Raw genomic sequence first — 19,371 nt, forward strand, 5'->3', positions numbered from 1 at the left:
GTCGCTAACCTTGAGAAGGGAGTTCAAACAGTTTTACCAAATAAAGAGCACACTGAGCTGGCCTGAATTGGAGAGCTGTGGAGATAAGGCTAGGAAGAGGGCTGAGCTGGTGAGTTGTGGGAAGCTTTTACCTGCTGTCTGGTATAATGCTTGGGAGGACCAGCAGTGCTGAAAGAGCCGGGGCCAGGGCAGACAGAGGTAACCCAAGAGGGGCCGGAGCTTCTCAGAGAGTGGTTGTCAGTCTGCTGTTTGTTACTGACTAATCAGAAATGGAAAACTGGGCAGTGGCTTGATCCACTGGGCAAAAGTGGGAACGTGAATGAAGATCACTGCTTTTCTAGTTACGTGGGTTGCGAAACAGTCATGCAGTTTTCAGGCCGAGCCCTGTGCTGTAGAATCAGAGGTTGAATAGGCAAGGTAGTGTTGGCTGAGGCACCAGTTAGAATTCCGGAGCCCAATCCCCCAAGTCATTGGGATTGTCATTTGATTGCTCTCCCTTTCAGCTGAGCCTGAGGCCTCTTGGGCAGTTCTGGTTGGGGTGAGCCTGCTGACAAAGAATCGGTTGAACTGAAGACATTATTCCTTCCCTCAGTTCATTTCAGTAATGCTCGGACAGCTTCCATGCTATCGTCAGAATAGTATTCCCTGGGCTTACGGTGGCATTCAGCAAACGCTGGTTGAGTTCATAAATGAACTTATTCTCAATTAGTTTCTGGATATCACATGATAGTTGAGCCAGTGTAAGCTGAAACTTTATATTTTGTAGTGAAATTATATCAGCTGGAAGTCTTTTCCTGGAAACTGATCTCAAATGATAAAAACTCAAAATTCAGAGAATAAAAGAAGGCACACTAGAATAGAAAACCAAACATTAAATAGAAAAATGCCATAAATTTCCATGTTGAAGATTTTTCTTCATGGGACTTGGATTAGTTTAGGCATTTAAGTCCATTCAAGATACCTTTTTGCCAGGTCAGCCTTCCTTTAGCGAGTAGTGTTTTTCATCCTTACTCTGAGGATCTTTCAGCTGTGTTCACAGTTAAGGTCATCTGCCTTGACGATTTTCATTACCCATTAGATGTGCATGAATGCTTCAGAAAATGTTTGAATGGTAAATCCTGGCATGGATTAGTTTCCATGGGGATGTCAGTCTTGTTTGATGTTGGTAGTCATTGAGTTCTAAATAAAAATATCAGTTGGGTTGTCACCGTGGGATGTTTTTCTCTTCTGTCAGAAAGATTGGAGAAAAGCAGGAGGCTCAAATTGAACCGACAGTAAGTAAGGGCTCACATTAGGATAGTCACTCTTGTTTCTAAGGTGTTTGTTGCAGTGCTCAATAAATATTGGCTGATATGTAGAACTGAGAAGTTTGGGATTCTACGACTTTTCGTTTTTGAGCGTTTAGATAGCGCCTCATAGAAGTCTTTTTGTTGGATGATTAGGATTGAAAATATAAAGGAAAATATAAATAAAATATAAGGAAATGTCAAAGTAAACAACGGATGAACATCTTAATTTTTATCTATTCTGTAGTAAAAATGCAGAAATAAATTCCTTTTTTATTTCTGTCACATTTATTAAAAACATTTACTGTAAATCTTTTCTCATCTACCTATGCTTAAAGTTCAAATTTTTGTCATTACAGTGTTCTTAGTTTTAAGTTGTAAATGTTAGGGTAAACTTTTTTGCTTTCTTTGAAGCATTTTAGTTCCTAAGAATTCTGTCATTGAGACATATATTTCTTGATTCGTACTTTGGTATAGTAAATTGCTGAAGTATCTCCATACAGTAGGTTGAACAGGGCATGTTAATCTATTTTGGTTGTGTTTTAGCACGGTGTGCCACAGAAGCAATGTCCACTGAGAAAAACACTGAACTGAAAGTTGAGAATTCCAGATCCTTCTTAGCATTCTCCTAAACTGGCTGTGTGACCTTGGGCAAGTCCCTTAATCACCTTGACCCTCACTTTTTCACTTGTAACGTGAGTAAGAGTATCTCAGATGAAAGACGTCCCTTAAAACTGAGTGAACTTAGCCAACATTTTAACATGTTTTATAGCTTCTTTTCCGACTCGGGTATTTTAAACCAGGCAAATAAAATAAGCTTCCCCCAACCTACAGCTTGCTGTAGTTCTGAAGCAAGTTGACATTTTACTTAGAATGGTTCTACTCACTTTTTTCTATAAAAACAAGTCTTATCCTGTTAACTTGCATACCCAAATGTTATTTCTCTTATTTTTGTCCTTAATATGGTCTCAATCATACATATTAATTATATTTTTAATAAAGTGATAACTTGTTGCGTAGAGAAAACTTGAGGTAGGAAGTTGAGAACTACCTGTTATAGATAAGCGTTATAGCAGACTGAGAAAGTGCGTAAATACAAACATCACAACTTTCTTACAGATCCCTTTTACACCTTCTCAAAGTGGCAAAGATGAAAATGTTTATTGACATGACCTAAAGATATAGCCATTCTGTAGCATATGTAAATATGAAGTAAAAGTTTGTAAACTTAAAATTATGCTTGTTGTTTTAGTGTTCATTCTTACTTAGAAACTACCAAGGCATCCAAAGATTATTCATTAAATTTGTTGATTTACATTAATCCACATTTTAAAATTATATAAGTATCTTAGAAATTAAGCCAACACAAAACATAAAAGTAATATGGGTTGCTCAACATTAATAATCATCAGGGAAATGCAAATCAAACCCACAAAGACATACCACCTTCATACCCATTAGGATGGCTATTATTAAAAAATCAGAAAACAGGAAATGTTGGCATGGATGTGCAGAAATTGGAACCCTTGTGCATTGTTGGTGGGCATGTAAAATGGAAAGCAGTATGGTGGTTCCTCAAAGAATTAAAAATAGAATTACCATATGATCTAGCAATTCCTCCTCTGGGTATATACACAAAAGAATTGAAAGTAGGAACTCAAACAGATAACTGTACAGCAATGTTCACAGAAGATTATTCATAATAGCCAAAAAGTAGAAGCAGCCCGCGTGTGTACGGACAGATGAATGGATAAACAAAATGTGGTAAATACACACAGTAGAATATTATTTAGCCCTAAAAAGGAAGGAAATTCTGACACATGCTGTACAACATGGACAAACCTTGAGGACATTATGCTAAGTATAATAAGCCAGTCACAAAAGGGCAAGTACTGTATGATTCCACTTAGCTCAAGTACCTAGAGTAGTCGAATTCATAGAGACAAAGTAGAGTAGTGGTTGCTAGGGGCTGGGGGAAGGAAGTAGTGGGCAGTTATTGTTTAATGGCTACAGAGATTCAGTATGGGATGGTGAAAAAGTTCTGGGGATGGATGGTGGTGATATTTGCACAACAGTGTAAATGTACTCAGTACCCATGAATTATACACTCAGAGATGTTGAAAATGGTCAGTTTTATGTTATGTATGTTTTACCACACTTTAGTAAATATGTTAAAATGTCAGAATTATAATTCAATTCAGTTGAACACAAATTGGCATTTTTCAAAATCTTAAGCATTGTATAGGAATAGTGTTTAACTTTTTTGATTAGTAAACCAATGAGTAGTTTTGGAAGTTTATTAAAACTATTCTCTTCATTACACAAAACCTCCCTCATGGGCTTCCGTGGTGGTGCAGTGGTTGAGAATCTGCCTGCTAATGCAGGGGACACGGGTTCGAGCCCTGGGCTGGGAGGATCCCACATGCCGTGGAGCAACTAGGCCCATGAGCCACAACTACTGAGCCTGCGCTTCTGGAGCCTGTGCTCCGCAGCAAGAGAGGCCGCGATAGTGAGAGGCCCGTGCACTGCGATGAAGAGTGGCCCCCGCTTGCCACAACTAGAGAAAGCCCTCGCACAGAAACGAAGACCCAACGCAGCAAAAGTAAATTAATAAATTAATAAACTCCTACCCCCAACATCTTCTTTAAAAAAAAAAACCAAAAAACCTCCCTCATATATTCTTTTAAAAATCTACTCGTGTTATACAGTAAGTCCCCTACATACAGACCTTCAAGTTTTGAACTTTCAAAGATGCAAACATGGGGGCCTCCCTGGTGGCGCAGTGGTTGAGAGTCCGCCTGCCGATGCAGGGGACACGGGTTCGTGCCCCGATCCCGGAGGATCCCACATGCCGCGGAGCGGCTGGGCCCGCGAGCCATGGCCGCGGAGCCTGTGTGTCCGGAGCCTGTGCTCCGCAACGGGAGAGGCCACAGCAGTGAGAGGCCCGCGTACAGCAAAAAAAAAAAAAAAAGATGCAAACATGGGATCGCGTGTCCAATCATGTAAGTTATTAGTTCATGTGTCTGGCATACATTGTCACGTGCGTGCATCCTGCACAAGTGGTTGTGCTTTTGTGTACTTTACAGTTCTGTATAGAGTACAGTAGTAGTGTCTTTATTTCAAGCCCAGGATGTCCGGAAGCAAGTGTAAAATCAGCAGTGATGTAGCTGGTTCTGCTAAGAAGCGCCAGGGGTTGGAGGCCCAGAGAAAGGATGAAGGGAGACAAGAGGAAGAAGAAGTAACTGAAGAACCGAAGAGGTTCACGATACAGGAAATGACAAGGGGATTTTCTTTATCTGAGGAGGCACTGTTAGTTTTGGAGGCACAGGACCTGAACGTAGAACAGTACACGAAGGTTGCAGCAGCCGTTCAGAATGCAGTACAATGCTACCGTGTCATCTATGACGAGGAAAAAGAGCTAGTACCCAGACATCACTGGATCGTTTTTTCAAGAGGGTAGATAGAACTGAATCCAGCAAGGAACCGGAACCTGTCCCATCAACGTCAGGTATGAGTGACATTGCAGCTGGCCCTCCATCTCCTATTGCTGACGACCCTTCAGCTCTACCATCTGCCACCTCCTGTCCCTCCTCCACGGAGTAACTCTTCTCGCCTGTTCACTCGATGCCAGACCCTGTATGCCAGCTGTTGTACTGTACTACTGTCCTTTTCAAGGTACTGTACTGTAAGATTAAAAATGTTGTCTTTATTTTTTGTGTTTGTTTTTTCTGTATTATTTGTGTGAAAAGTATCATAAACCTATTACAGTACAGTACTATATAGCCGATTGTGTTAGTTGGGTACCTAGGCTAACTTTGTTGGACTTACAAACAAATTGGACTTATGAACACACTCTCGGAACAGAACTCGTTCGTATGTAGGGGACTTACTGTATTTAATACTAATAAATCTGAGAAAAGACATAACTTTCTTCCTCCCTCCCTCCCTTCTTTTCTTAACTAATTAATTAATTTTTTTGGTTGCGTTGGGTGTTCGTTGCTGCGCATGGGCTTTCTCTAGTTGCGGTGAGTGGGGGCTACTCTTCGTTGTGGTGCGCAGGCTTCTCATTGCAGTGGCTTCTCTTGTTGCGGAGCATGGGCTCTAGGCGTGCGGGCTTCAGTAGTTGTGGCATGCAGGCTCACTAGTTGTGGCTCACGGGCTCTAGAGCACTGGCTCAGTAGTTGTGGCTCACGGGCTTAGTTGCTCCGCAGCATGTGGCATCTTCCCTGACCAGGGCTCGAACCCGTGTCCCCTGCATTGACAGGTGGATTCTTTTTTTTTTTTTTTTTTTTAATATATATTTATTTATTTATCTTTGGCTGTGCTGGGTCCCTGTCTCTGTGCGAGGGCTTTCTCTAGTTGCAGCGAGTGGGGGCCACTCTTCATCGCGGCGCGCAGGCCTCTCACTGTCGTGGCCTCTCTCGCCGTGGAGCACAAGCTCCAGTCGCGCAGGCTCAGTAGCCGTGGCTCACGGGCCCAGCCGCTCCGCGGCATGTGGGATCCTCCCAGACCAGGGCTCGAACCCATGTCGCCTGCATTGGCAGGCAGACCCTCAACCACTGCGCCACCAGGGAAGCCCGACAGATGGATTCTTAACCACTGTGCCACCAGAGAAGCCCCAACTTTTTTTCTTTCTTAAACACAATTATTAAACTAGTTTAATTTATCTTAAAAATGTTTCTGAACTAGCAGTTTCTGTAAGGAGTTTATTTTCTGTGGAGTTGGAGAATATTTGATTTATATATAAATGCTTATTTCTATAAATCAGTTTTACAAAGCTCCTCTAATTAAGAGATGTAATAGTGTGATTTATTAATACTCTCTGGATGTAGGAAAATATTTCATGTACAATAAGAAGTAAAGACTTTTCTGAATTTTAGAGTCACAAACATATAGAGAGCTTTTGGCTTCAGTTCTCTTGTTATTTCTCTGTGAAAATAAACACAGAAACTCATTGGTTCAGAACTCAAAAGATCTGCTCTCTTTAATTGATTGAACTCACAAATAAGAACACAGACAAAACCAAACAAACCAGGTTCTCTGTCTTCTCTCATCCAGAAGAGAATAGATCTTTGTCATCCATCCAACAGGGACTGTGAACCAGAATCAACTATTGCTGCCAGTAATGGGGATAACTTACTAGTCATAAGACATAAACAAAGCACACACTTAGTAGAGAGACAGAAAAAGACTTAGAGAAAAACAGCAAAGTTACATAGAACTCTGTTGCTACATAGGAATCTCTTTTTGAGACTCAAGAAAAGACATGCTAGGCTTAACATACTGTGAGGGCACTTATAAATTATTTAGATCCATCACGTGAGTTAGTTCACTTGAGCTTCTTGGTGGATGACCTCCAAAACTGTTAAACTATAATTTTTCAGAAGTTAAAATTATGGGCTTCATGCAAATAGAGCATGAACACATGTCAAGTTTTATTTGACTTATTAATTAATGCAAGAACCAGTAAGACATTAGAACTGGTGTCAAGAATAGCATTTGTGAAAATACAGATGTTGATATATACATATATCTGCAGGCAATTTAATAAAAGGTTGAGATAAGATTGCTAAGTTAGATAAATACAACTGGTTATTGTCTTACAGGGCATTAAACTGTAACCTTTTTGGGTTATTTGTTCCACTAGACAGAAGTCTATAAGTTAACCTCTATCCCAACCAAATTGAAAAATAACTCAGTCAATAGAGAATCAAGCCCAGAACTATCCTGAAAGAACACCCAGTAATTTCTTTGACCTTTGTCAAATTTCACCTATTAATCATCTATTTAGCACTTACTAGTAATTCTTCAACCTTGGATTTTAAAACTCTTTTTTGATTATATATTAATGTATGTTATTAAAAATAACAGACTGTTTATTTTTAAAATATGGACAGTAGAAGAATAAAATCATAAACTCTCTACTGACAATATTGGATGTTTTTTTCCCCATCTTTACAAGTTTGTGTGTAGTTACACACACATAGAAATTTTTCATATGCTTGGGATCATACATCTCATTTTATATTGTTATGTTTTTACTTAATTTGGAGAAATGTTTATAATGTTATTAAAAATCTTGGTAAACATAATTTTTAATTATTACAGAGTAGTTCTTTATATGGATTACTATAATTATTTTATTTTACAATATTTTTAAAAGATTTTTTTGATGTTGACCATTTTTAAAGTCTTTATTGAATTTGTTACAATATTGCTTCTGTTTTATGTTTTGGTTTTTTGGCCGCGAGGCATGTGGGATCTTTGCTTCCCGACCAGGGATCGAACCCGCACCCCCTGCATTGGAAGGTGAAGTCTTAACCACTGAACCGCCAGGGAAGTCCCTACAATTTTGTTTTAATTTGGCTCTTTCTCCCCAGTTTGGAAGTGAATAGAAGTTGTTATGCTATAAATGTCATGGTCTTGTTTAATATGAGCTGATTAAAATTTTCAGGTTAGATGCTACTGAGTATTTTTTATTGAAATTACCAGCAGAAATTGAGGCAGACGATATAAAGAGTGTGTTCCTCTCTAATGACTGGATAATCTTCACCAACTCAGGGATTCTGATGAAATTAAGGCCTTTAGATGTTTAACTAGCATAAAGTACTCTACTGCAACCTGAGAGAACTGTGTGAATAGGAAGAGTGAATGAATTCTTCCTAATCTTCAGGCTGTAAATGTTATGTCATTTATATTACTTAGTAAAATTAACTTTTAGATATTTCCTTTGTGAGCAGAGAAAATGTTGCTTAAAGTAGAATAACAAAATATTGTTACTTTTACATGTACTTTTTTTTCTTTTTAAAGGATCATTTAAACTTAATTGCCTTTGGATTGAAATATAGGTGATGATAGGAAATAATCACATTAGAATAAGCCTGTATAGGCTAAAATTTTTGGTGCAGTCTTATTACAGAGCTAGCATTATTTAATTTATAAATGTATGTAACTAAGGTAATTGTGTGTTTTGAAGGTTATGATCAGTAAATTTGGCTCCTATAATATAAAATGGGCTATAAAACATTGATATCTAGTGTAATATCAAATCAGAGTACTTGCAGTTTGTGTTAACTGTCAGAATCAGTGAAGAAAAAAGTAACCTCAAAATGCAAAATATTCCTTGCTGGTGGAGATTACAATGAATATTGGTAGCTAAACATTAGGTAATGTTCCTAACTAGTTCAAGGCTAAAGTTGTCTTTTTCAGGAGGTGGGATTTTGCCAGGGGAACAAGAACTTATTTAATAGCAGATCTTTTGTTCTAATGGAATGTTCCTTGGTGGGAACTACATGTCCAACCACCATATATTTTCTCAGAATTGGCCCTTAATTTCACATACTTTGGATATTAACTGGAAACAAGGTTGGAGTCTTTTTCCAGGTAGACTGTTATTATATCTACTATACAATATAGCTGTGAACCCAGAATTGTGTTAGTTTTGGTAGCCATCGTTAGTGTACTGATTGTCTGCCAGAAAATTAGGAATTGGTTGCATTCAGTTTTTAAATCACTTGTGCAAAGCTATGCGATATATTAACCATGAATATTGCTATTTGCGTTTTCCAAATTAAATTTATTATTATTTTTAATTTCTTATAGACTGTATTGTTTCACATTTTTAAATTTAGTTTTTGTATCTTTTTTTTAAGAAATCATGTAAATGTTGATGCTATACTGGTTTAGCACACCTTTGATTTTTTTTTTACTTTTATTGGAGTATAGTTGATTTAAAATGTGTCAATTTCTACTGTGCAGCGAAGTGAATCAGTTATACATATACATATATCCACTCATTTTTATTTTATTTTAATCTTTTAAATTAATTAATTAATTAGTTTATTATTTATTTATGGCTGTGTTGGGTCTTCGTTGCTGCATGCGAGCTTTCTCTAGTTGTGGTGAGCGGGGGCTACTCTTTGTTGTGGTGCATGTGCTTCTCATTGCTGTGGCTTCTCTTGATGTGGAGCACGGGCTCTAGGTGCATGGGCTTCAGTAGTTGTAGCACACGGGCTCAGTAGTTGTGGCGCACGGGCTTTTTTGCTCCGCGGCATGTGGGATCTTCCCGGCCCAGGGCTCGAACCTGTGTCCCCTGCATTGGCAGGCAGATTCTTAGCCTGCGTCACCAGGGAAGTCCCCACTCTTTTTTAGATTCTTTCCCCATATAGGTCATTACAGAGTATTGAGTAGAGTTCCCTGTGCTATACAGTAGGTCCTTACTAGTTATCTGTTTTATATATATCAACAGTATGGTGTATATGTCAATCCCAGTCTCCCAGTTTATCCCCCCCCCTTCCCCCGGTAACCATAAGTTTTTCTGCGTCCGTGACTCTATTTCTATTTTGTAAGTAAGTTCATTTGTACCATTTTTATAAGCGCTATCATTATGATATTTGTTTTTCTCTGTCTGACTTACTCACTCAGTATGACAATTTCTCATCCATCCATGTTGCTGCAAATGAAATTATTTCATTCTTTTTTATGGCTGAGTAATATTCCATTGTATATATGTACCACATCCTTTTTATCCATTTCTCTGTTGATGGACATTTAGGTTGCTTCCATGTCCTGGCTATTGTAAATAGTGCTGCAGTGAACATTGGGTTGCTTGTATCTTTTCAAATTATGGATTTCTTTGGGTGTATGCCCAGGAGTGGGATTGCTGGGTCTTATGGTTAATTCTATTTTTAGTTTTTAAGGAACCTCCATACTGTTCTCCATAGTGGCTGTACCAATTTACATTCCTACCAACAGTGTAGGAGGGTTCCTTTTTCTCCATACCCTTTCCAGCATTTATTGTTTATAAATTTTTTGATGGTGGCCATTCTGACTGGTGTGAGGTGATACCTCATTGTAGTTTTAGTTTTGATTTACATTTCTGTAATAATTTGCAATGTTGAACATCTTTTCCCGTGCTTTTTGGCCATCTGAATGTCTTCGTGAGTTTCTCTTCTTAAAATGAATCTGAAGTTTATTTGTAGTGTTTCATGAAACGGTTAACAAAAGGCAAAATAGTTGCAGGAATAAGTTATTTTCAAGCAATGCACTTTTAATCAGGTGCTTAAAATGATTACCTTTGGGATTCTCCATAAACTCTTGTTTAAAAAAAATTCAGGACATCAGTTGGCAAATCGTGGATTTTTATGTGAACAGGTGTGTGATTTCGGAGAGTTACTTTTGGATGCTTTAGCAAGGAGGAGAATACAGGTCCTGCTCTCTTACAGCCCCTGAAGACTTTCACTCGTCCAGTCTTTGAACCCACGAGTAAGTCCCTCCAGTGCTGTCCCTGGTGCCTGGAGTATGACTCCCCCTTTGCCTGTTCCTTTGAGTCTTAACAGTTGTCTGTTTTAAGCATAACTGAAGCACATGGAGGCAGGTGGGTCAGGAGACAGATGTACTTTATCAGAGTAAATATACACCCATTTTGGGAACCATTTAGCTGGAAGTCTGAATTGGTCCATTAATATTGATGTCATTTCTACAGAGTATGTTTGGTATTGTACCGCACAGCTCATTAATCACAGAAGCCATGCCATCCTTCCCCAGCATTTAAGATGTGTTTTCTTTTGTATAGCTAGCGGTGAGCTTTATTGTTATATTTTTCCTGTTGTCAGCTAAATTCTTGAAATAGAGGAACTGCTGAAAAATAACTTCGCTTATTCCTTCAGTTATCTGAAAGTGTGACAAGCTGTGGGCATGAGAAAGCTAAACTATTAAATGTTGCGAATCACATTACTGACTTGTGAGGAAATTGATAGTTTCTGTTAGTTTATGTAACTTGGCTATTAAATGAGCTACTGATATAATTTCATAGACCCAGTCTTTTAGGATGTGTCATTCAGACCCCTTAAAACAAAAACAAAAATGGACTCAAATTTGCTCATACTTGCAAAGTGTTTGTACGTTGTCATTTGTTTCTCACAGCTACCTTTGAGGGTGCTTAGTAGTATGATTCCTGTTTTAAAAATTCAGAAATTGATACTTTTAAAAGTCAAGTTATCATCTTGCTAAGATAAAATAGCCAGAAAATGTACAGTGAGTGAAGTTAGGGCTCAAATCCAGATATCTTGGTTCCGACTCCTGGCCTCAAGTCACTATAACCTGCTCCCTTTCTGTTTGCAGTTTACAGTTTATAGACTCCTCTCCCTACATTTAAAAAATACATTTATGTGAATTGTTCTCAGAAGTGTGGTCCTGCAGCCTCTGGTGGCCCCGGATGCCTTTTCAGGGGCTTCTCAAGGTCTAAATTATTTTATAATTAGCCTTTTCCTCTCTCATTCTATTATGAGTGTTGGGGGATTTTTTCCAAAGGCTACAAATTAAATGCAGAAGCATGTATGAGAATACAGCTGTCCTCTGTAAGCCACACATTAAAGAGATTTGCAGAAACGTAAACAGTGCCATTCTTTCAACTAGATTTTTTTTTTTTTTTGGTTTTGGAAAATACAGTAATTTTTAAACAAAATATGTTAATTTTACACGTATGGGCTTAATTGTTATTTTTAAGTGAATTAACAAGTACATATTTTTGAAAGGCTCAGTTTTAATATTTAATACAGTAAATATCTACAGATACAGTTCAATAAGTAAAAGTTCTTTGGAGTCCTCAGTGAGTTTTGTAAGTGTAAAGGGATTTTGAGACCAAGACGTATGAGAGTCACTGATTTACGTGATGCCTGTATCGTTGAGGCAGCTCCGCTGTTACTTTCCCTTTCCCAAATAGTGTGTGTATTTTCCGGCATGATCTGTCATTATCTCACCTTTTGTGTTTTTAAGCGACATTTGAAGAGTATTAGCCATTAAAAGGCCTTAACTAAGTAAGGGGTTAAAGAAATGTAGCAATCCCAAGAGTTGAAGTAGGATTCCCAAAACAATCAATAGAGACTAGTCAGTGACTTAGGAGGCCTCTCTAATACTGGGGACTGAGCCCCTTGGAGAGTTAATTGAAGGGACAGACTGATAGGGCTCTTTGGAACCTCGTGGAGGTGAAGGTGACACATCTGTGTTTGCTGATGGTTTAAATTTACAGTGAAGACAATTTCTAGTTGCTACTCATGAACACATTTGTAATCAACAAGTCTCCAAATAATAGCATGTTGAAGCATATGGCATGATAAAGCTCAGTGAGTCTGGGTTTTCAGGATATTGTTGAATGACTGGAGATCCAGTCCAAGCGTTCTGCTGGTTTCTGACTTCACAGATCTAACTGTTGTTCTTTCTGTTTTTCTCTCCTTTACTCTGTCCCTCAAACTCTTGTGTTTTTTCCTTGTTTTAAAGTATTACCTAATTTGAGTTAAGGGATTCTGTTTGAGGGAAAGAAATTGTATTATGGAAGTTTTATGCCAGATAGAAGGATAGAACTGATTCAGCAAATGTGTGTGTGCATAGACAGACATCAAGCATGTTAGTTAGGTCAGCTTAGTGTATGGTGTTAGACACTAACTTTTTTTCAGACTTTCCCAGCCAGAAGGGAGTGATCTGGGGCTCTGGCTATTCCAGCTGCAAAGAGGGCTAAGGGAATCAGTATTTCAGGTTCACTTCCAATCCATTTTCCACAGCCGCCGAGTACTTGTTGAAAAGCTTGAAAGTATTGATTAACTTACCAAATTGAGACTAGCAGATCATTGTTAACCAGTAGTGCTGATGTTTCAGATGTAGTGTTAGGAAAATAGCTTCTTATCTCCCTTTACTTGGAGCATCTTCCATTTTTGAAATCTTTTTTTTTTAAATTAGGTCAGGGCTTCCCTGGTGGCGCAGTGATTGAGAGTCCGCCTGCCGATGCAGGGGACACGGGTTCATGCCCCGGTCTGGGAAGATCCCACATGCCGTGGAGCGGCTGGGCCCGTGAGCTATGGCTGCTGATTCTGCGCGTCTGGAGCCTGTGCTCCGCAACGGGAGAGGCCACAACAGTGAGAGGCCCACATACCGCAAAAATAAATAAATAAAAATAAATAAATAAATAAAAATTAGGTCAGTGAGGACCCCACAAGGGAGAAGAAGAAATCATTCATATTTTAATTGTCAGAAAACATGATGGAAACAAAAGGAGTACAGCAAACCAGGTTTTAAGAAAAAAATTTTTAACCATGCATTGAAACACTTTGTTTTTCATGCTGCTTTATTTACTGACTTGGATAGATGAGGGATATTTGAAAAGTGAGTTTATTTAGAAGTGTTTAAAAGTAGCTGATTTTCTTATCTAGCATTGACTTAGGGGCTAGGAGGCCAGTTTGTGTGTCATTTAATAACTCCATGGTTTTATGATCATTTTATTGCTTAATTGACTCCTGGATTTCTGGTTTCCTCAGGTGATGGGATGGGGGTCAGAGTAGATGCTTATATGGCTTATTCTCTCCTAAATGATTATAAAATAGCCCATATCTATATGAAGTGCTTTGCAGATGGGGAAGACCCCCAACTTTCACGTGAATTGAGAGATGGGAATAATGCCTGTGGTAGGACAAGTTGGTCATGACTGGACTCATAGGAGGACGAACCAGTGAAGTAAATGGAAGCAGGTTATTAAACGGGAGGTCCAGGGAATGAGAGAAGTGATGAAAACTGGAAACTGAGAAGGTTATTGCAGTTTGAAAAAAATATTTCAAGCTGGTACAACAAGTAGGACTGATTTATATTTAGGGTTAACATTATATTGGTTATTTATTGAGAATATGCTTATTGAGTCCATACTTATTATGTCCTTAATAAATACATTTTAAATGAATGAACGAATACACTCATTTGATTCAGTGAGTCCTAGAATGACACACTAAACTGAAATCATGGAAGAATTTAGACTCATTTCAGAGTCATCCAATCAGCTTTGACTTGGAGGTTTTCTGTCGTTTGACAGGCTCCCCACCTTCCATACCATGAACTGACAGCTTCTCTGTCTCTGTGTCACTGCAGTGGTTGCTCTCCTGCATGATTATTTTTAAAGACAGGGAGCTTCATTCCTATGAACCTCAGGGCATACATTTAAAAGGTGGTTTTCATAAAGTTCTTTAATATGTAGGAATTTGTTTATTTTTTATTACATAGTTGGAGCATTCTAGTTTCTGAGACAAGTGATTAGGCTTCAAGTCTATTAGCAATTTAGAGTATTGGCATTAATTCAGGTGTTGTAGATTCAACAGGTTAGTATCCTTTCTGTTTTCCTTTTGGGTAATGCTTCTCTTTGCTTATCTGTTGTGCTCTTCAAACTATGTGTTTCTAGAGAAACAGTGATGATTTTTTAAAGAGCAGTGCTATATGTGACAGTGAATGCTAAAACCAGGGTTTGACATAGTTTATTATAATATCGGTAGTTAGTGGAAGCTCTTAAAAGGTTAAAGATGTATTTACTACCCAAGCACCATTTTAGCTACAGCAGTGGAAGTTTTAGAAATCACTGATGCTGCGAGCACCTTAGTAAATTTTTTCTTGTTTGTTGTTGTTTACCTTGATCACCCACGCAGTTACTTCCCCGCCCCCCGCTTTCCCATACCGTATTCTTGGGAAAGAAGTCACTGTGCAGCTCACACTTAAGTAGTGGGGAATTATGCTTCCCTACCTTTAGGCAGAGTATCTGCATAAACTTTTTGGAATTCTGCATGGGAGATTTGTCTGTTCTGCCTCATTTATTAGTTTATCCAATTATTTATATCAGTATGGACTCATGGACATTTATTTTGTATCGTGGGTTATAATCCAATACTACTTTATTTTGTTGCTCAAATTGTTCCAGCTTTTGCCATTGGGAGCTCTTTGGGTTGACTCCTGTGCCCCTTGGATATACCTCCAGCAGTGTGGGTTTGCTTTTTGTTTTTTTGTGCACTTCCTTATTTTCTGGCACTGTGAGGTGCTCTAGGCTTATCTTGTATATTTCCTGCCCCAGCCCTGGAATCAGCCCTTTCTCCACACAGCCCTGGTTCTTTTTATTGCAGAATGATATTAGAAACCAAGATTTGTGTGTTAGGTATGTTTGTTGCTACTGGGTTGTGTTTTTTTTTTTTTTTTTTTTTGCGGTACGCGGGCCTCTCACTGTTGTGGCCTCTCCCGTTGCGGAGCACAGGCTCCGGACGCGCAGGCTCAGCGGCCATGGCTCACGGGCCCAGCCGCTCTGAGGCATGTGGGATCTTCCCGGACCGGGGCACGAACCCGTGTCCCCTGCATCGGCAGGCGGACTCTCAACCACTGAGCCACCAGGGAAGCCCCTGGGTTGTTGTTTTTTTAGGTCTTCTCATCTGACAAAGCAAAGAAATAAATGTGCATATACTAACCTTTGTATGAATATATCTATGGTATATGCATACCTATAAATATTTCTTTATGTAACCATCTGTGTCCGTATTAAGCTATTCATGAGTTCGTACTCATGTCTCCAGCTCTAATCCATGGCCCCATGGATCATTCTAGCCTCTTCCCCTTGCTTATCTGTAAATTTCCATTCCAGTAGTGAGACTCTTGGCTCCTACCGGTAATCCGCTGTCCGTTTACTTAGTTGTTCAATTCCAGTATACATGTACACCAGTATCAGAATTGTTAACCTTTAGTCCTCGTGGTAAACAACTTTATCAGGTAGAATACAATGCTTATGTGCAGATTTCCTTTTGCCTTTATTCTTATAGACCCCCAAAGTTTCTTAGGTCAGCACATTTCCTCTCCCCAGCCTCTTTCAGTAAGATTTTTTCATGTGTATACAGGTAGATTCTCTTGTCACCATCTGCATTCCTTCTTGGGATCCCTTACCCTCCTAATTTTCTTTCACTTTGCATATATTAAAGCTCACTCTTTGTGTTGTAAAATTCTATGAGTTTTGACAAGTGCATAATGTCATGTATGCACTACTACAGTATTATACAGAACAGTTTCATCCTTTAAGTCCCTTGTGCTTCATCTATTCATCCTCCCCCAAACCCCCAAATTCTTGGCAGCCACTGGTCTTTTTACTGTCTCAGTAGCTTTGCCTTTTATAGAATGTAATTGGTATCATACAGTCTCTGTAGCACTTTCACACTGATTTCATTCACTTAGCAATATGTATTTAAGATTTCTCCATTTTGTGTGTGAGTTTGGCTTGGTAGCTTATGCCTCTACCAAAGTGTCTGTACCATTTTACATTTCCATCATCAGTGAATGAGAATTCCTGTTGTTCTGCATCCTCATCAACATTTGATATACAGGTTATTGGATTTCAGCCATTCTAATAGTTGTATAGTACTCTCATTAGTTTTTATTTTTTTATATATTTATTTATTTATGTGTTTAATTTTGGCTGTGTTGGTTCTTCGTTGCCGCACGCGGGCTTTCTCTAGTTGTGGCGAGCGGGGGCTACTCTTTGTTGTGGGGCGTGGGCTTCTCATTGCGGGGGCTTCTCTTGTTGCGGAGCACAGGCTCTAGGCATGCGGGCTTCAGTAGTTGTGGCACACGGGCTCAGTAGTTGTGGCCCACGGGCTTAGTTGCTCCGCGGCATGTGGGAATCTTCTCGGACCAGGGCTCAAACCCGTGTCCCCTGCACTGGCAGGTGGGTTCTTAACCACTGCGCCACCAGGGAAGCCCTCTCATTGTTTTTTAAATTTCAGTTTCCTAACAACAAATGATGTTGTGCACATTTATTTATTTATTTATTTGAGCATCTTATATGCTTATTTGCCATCTGCACATATTCTTTGGTAAAGCATCTCCTTAGATATCTTGGTTTTTAATTGAGTTGTTTGTCTTCTCATTGTTGAAATTTAAGAGTGTATATTTTTGAATACCAGTTCCTTATGAGATATGTTTTGCAAGGTTTTCTCCAGTCAGTGGCTTGACTTTTTATTCTCATAACAATGCATTTCACAGACTCGAGGTTTTTAATTTTAATGATGTCCAGCTTGTCAATTGTTCTTTCATGGATTGTCCTTTTTGGTGTTGTACCTTAAAATTCATTGCCAAACCCCAGGTCACCTAGATCTTTGCCTGTTTTATCACCTAGAAGTTTTATAGTTTTGCATTTTACATAGTCTATGATCCATTTTTAGTTAATTTTTTTGAAAGAGGTAAGGTCTGTGACTAGATATTGCTGTTTTTGTATTTGGATGTCCAGTTGTTACAGCACCATTTGTTGTATAGACTGTCCTTTCTATCTTTGCTTCTTTGTCAAAGGCCAGCTGACTATATTTATGTGGGTTTATTTCTGGGTTCTGTTTTCTGTTCTGCTGTTTCATTTGTTCGTTCACCAATATCACACTGTCTCGATTATTGTAGCTTTATAGGAAGTCTGGATATCAGGTGGTGTCAGTCCTTCACCTTTGTTCTTCTTCAGTATTGTGTTGGTATTCTGGCTCTTTTTCCTTTCCATATAAACATTAGAATTAATTTGTCAATATTCACAAAATAAGTTGCTGGGATTTTGATTGAGATTGAATTAAATCTGGAGACCTACTTGGGAAGAGTGGACATCTCAATCAAAATGAACATAAAATATCTTCCATTTGTTTACATTTTGATTCCATTCGTCATAGTTTTGTAGGTTTTTTTGGCGTATGGATTCTGTATGTATTAATATTTTCTTAGATTTATACTTAGGTGTGTAATTTTTTTGGTGGTTTTGTAAATAGTATTGTGTTTTTAATTTCAAATTCCAGTCATTACTAGTATATAGGGGAGCAATTGACTTGTATACCAACCTTTTACCCTATAACCTTGTAATTGCTTATTAGTTTCAATTTTTGTTGTTGATTCTTTGGAATTCTCTGCATAGCATGTCATGTCATTTGTGAACAAAGACAGTTTTATTTTTTTCCTTCCCAATCTGTATGTATTACTTCCTTTTCAGTAACTAGAATTTCCAGTATGATATTGAGTAGGAGTAATGAGGGGATATCATTGCCGTGTTCCCAATTTTAGGGGGCGATTATCCAGTTTCTTACCATTAAGTCTGATGTCAGTTGTAGATTTTTTTGTATATGTTCTTTATAAAGTTGATGAAGTTTCCCTCTATTCCTAGTTTGCTGAGAGCTTTTAGTCATGAATGGGTATTGGATTTTGTCAAATGTGTTTTCTCTATCAATTGATATGATCATATGATTTTTCTTTTAGCCTCTTTTCATGGCTAGATTACATTAATTGCTTTTCTTTTTTTAATTACTTCTCTAATGTTGAACCAGCCTTGCATACCTGGAGTTAATCCTACTTTGTCCTTGTGTATAATTCTTTTTATACATTGTTGAATTTGATTTGGTAGTATCTTGGTGAGGATTTTTGCATCTATGTTCATGAGAGATTGTTCTGTAGATTTCCTATCTTGTAATGTCTTTTTCTGGTTTTAATATTAGCAAACCTGCTTTTTCATTTTCCTTTATTTCCATCTAGCTTTTTTTCCCGTACACACTCTCTGTGACTTTAAGTGTGTGAACATGATACACAAGTTTTGTTGTATTTGTTCACTTAAATTGTTCATCTCTAACATTCATTCAGTCTCTAGCAAAGCATTTTTTATGGTGCTTCATAATTTTCATTATAAGGTTTTCTTTTAATAACAGTTTCATTTAAATTCATGTTGAACTTTACAATGAGAAATATCATTCAACTAACTATTTACAGAAAATGGTTATACTCTGAAATCTCTAGATATCTTTAGCAAAAATTTGTGGGATTTTCTTCTGTGGGATTATAGGTATATTAAAATAATGATAAGGAAATAACTTTTACTTTCCTTTGGCTAATAGGGAGAAATGTCATAGCACTTACTTACACAGGAACTCTTACCTAGAAAAAATTATGAGCTCCTATGCCTTATGAGTGCAGGGGTGGCCACAGATCAGGCCTGGCTGGCAGCGTAGGGATAGTTCTCCTGTTGGCACTCAATCCTTGCCTTTATGTTCTCCATCTTTCTCTCATTTACCATTTCTTTCCCAACTCTGGTGTAGAACAGAAGAATAGAGTTTAACAGTATTTACTTATCCTGTAGATTTTATATTTCCTATGGCAAATTTTAAAACAAGTTGAAAAAAACCTTAAGTTGGTTTTTCTCTATTCTTTTGTTCCTTCAGCGTTTCTACACCTAAAAAGTTTTGCAGGGTATGACTCTTCTGAGAGCTGGAAGATGATGGCAACAAAGAGG

At 38.3% G+C, this 19,371-nt stretch overlaps 1 protein-coding gene across 6 annotated transcripts in view; it reads left to right on the forward strand.

Moving 5' to 3' along the window:
- Nucleotides 1-19,371, forward strand: part of ATE1 (arginyltransferase 1) — a 168,575-nt gene that overhangs the window by 59,537 nt on the left and 89,667 nt on the right. The gene's annotated exons all lie outside the window — the stretch shown is intronic.

This window comes from Mesoplodon densirostris, chromosome 1 (assembly GCF_025265405.1).
Source record: "Mesoplodon densirostris isolate mMesDen1 chromosome 1, mMesDen1 primary haplotype, whole genome shotgun sequence".
Classification (NCBI taxonomy): Eukaryota; Metazoa; Chordata; class Mammalia; order Artiodactyla; family Ziphiidae; genus Mesoplodon; species Mesoplodon densirostris.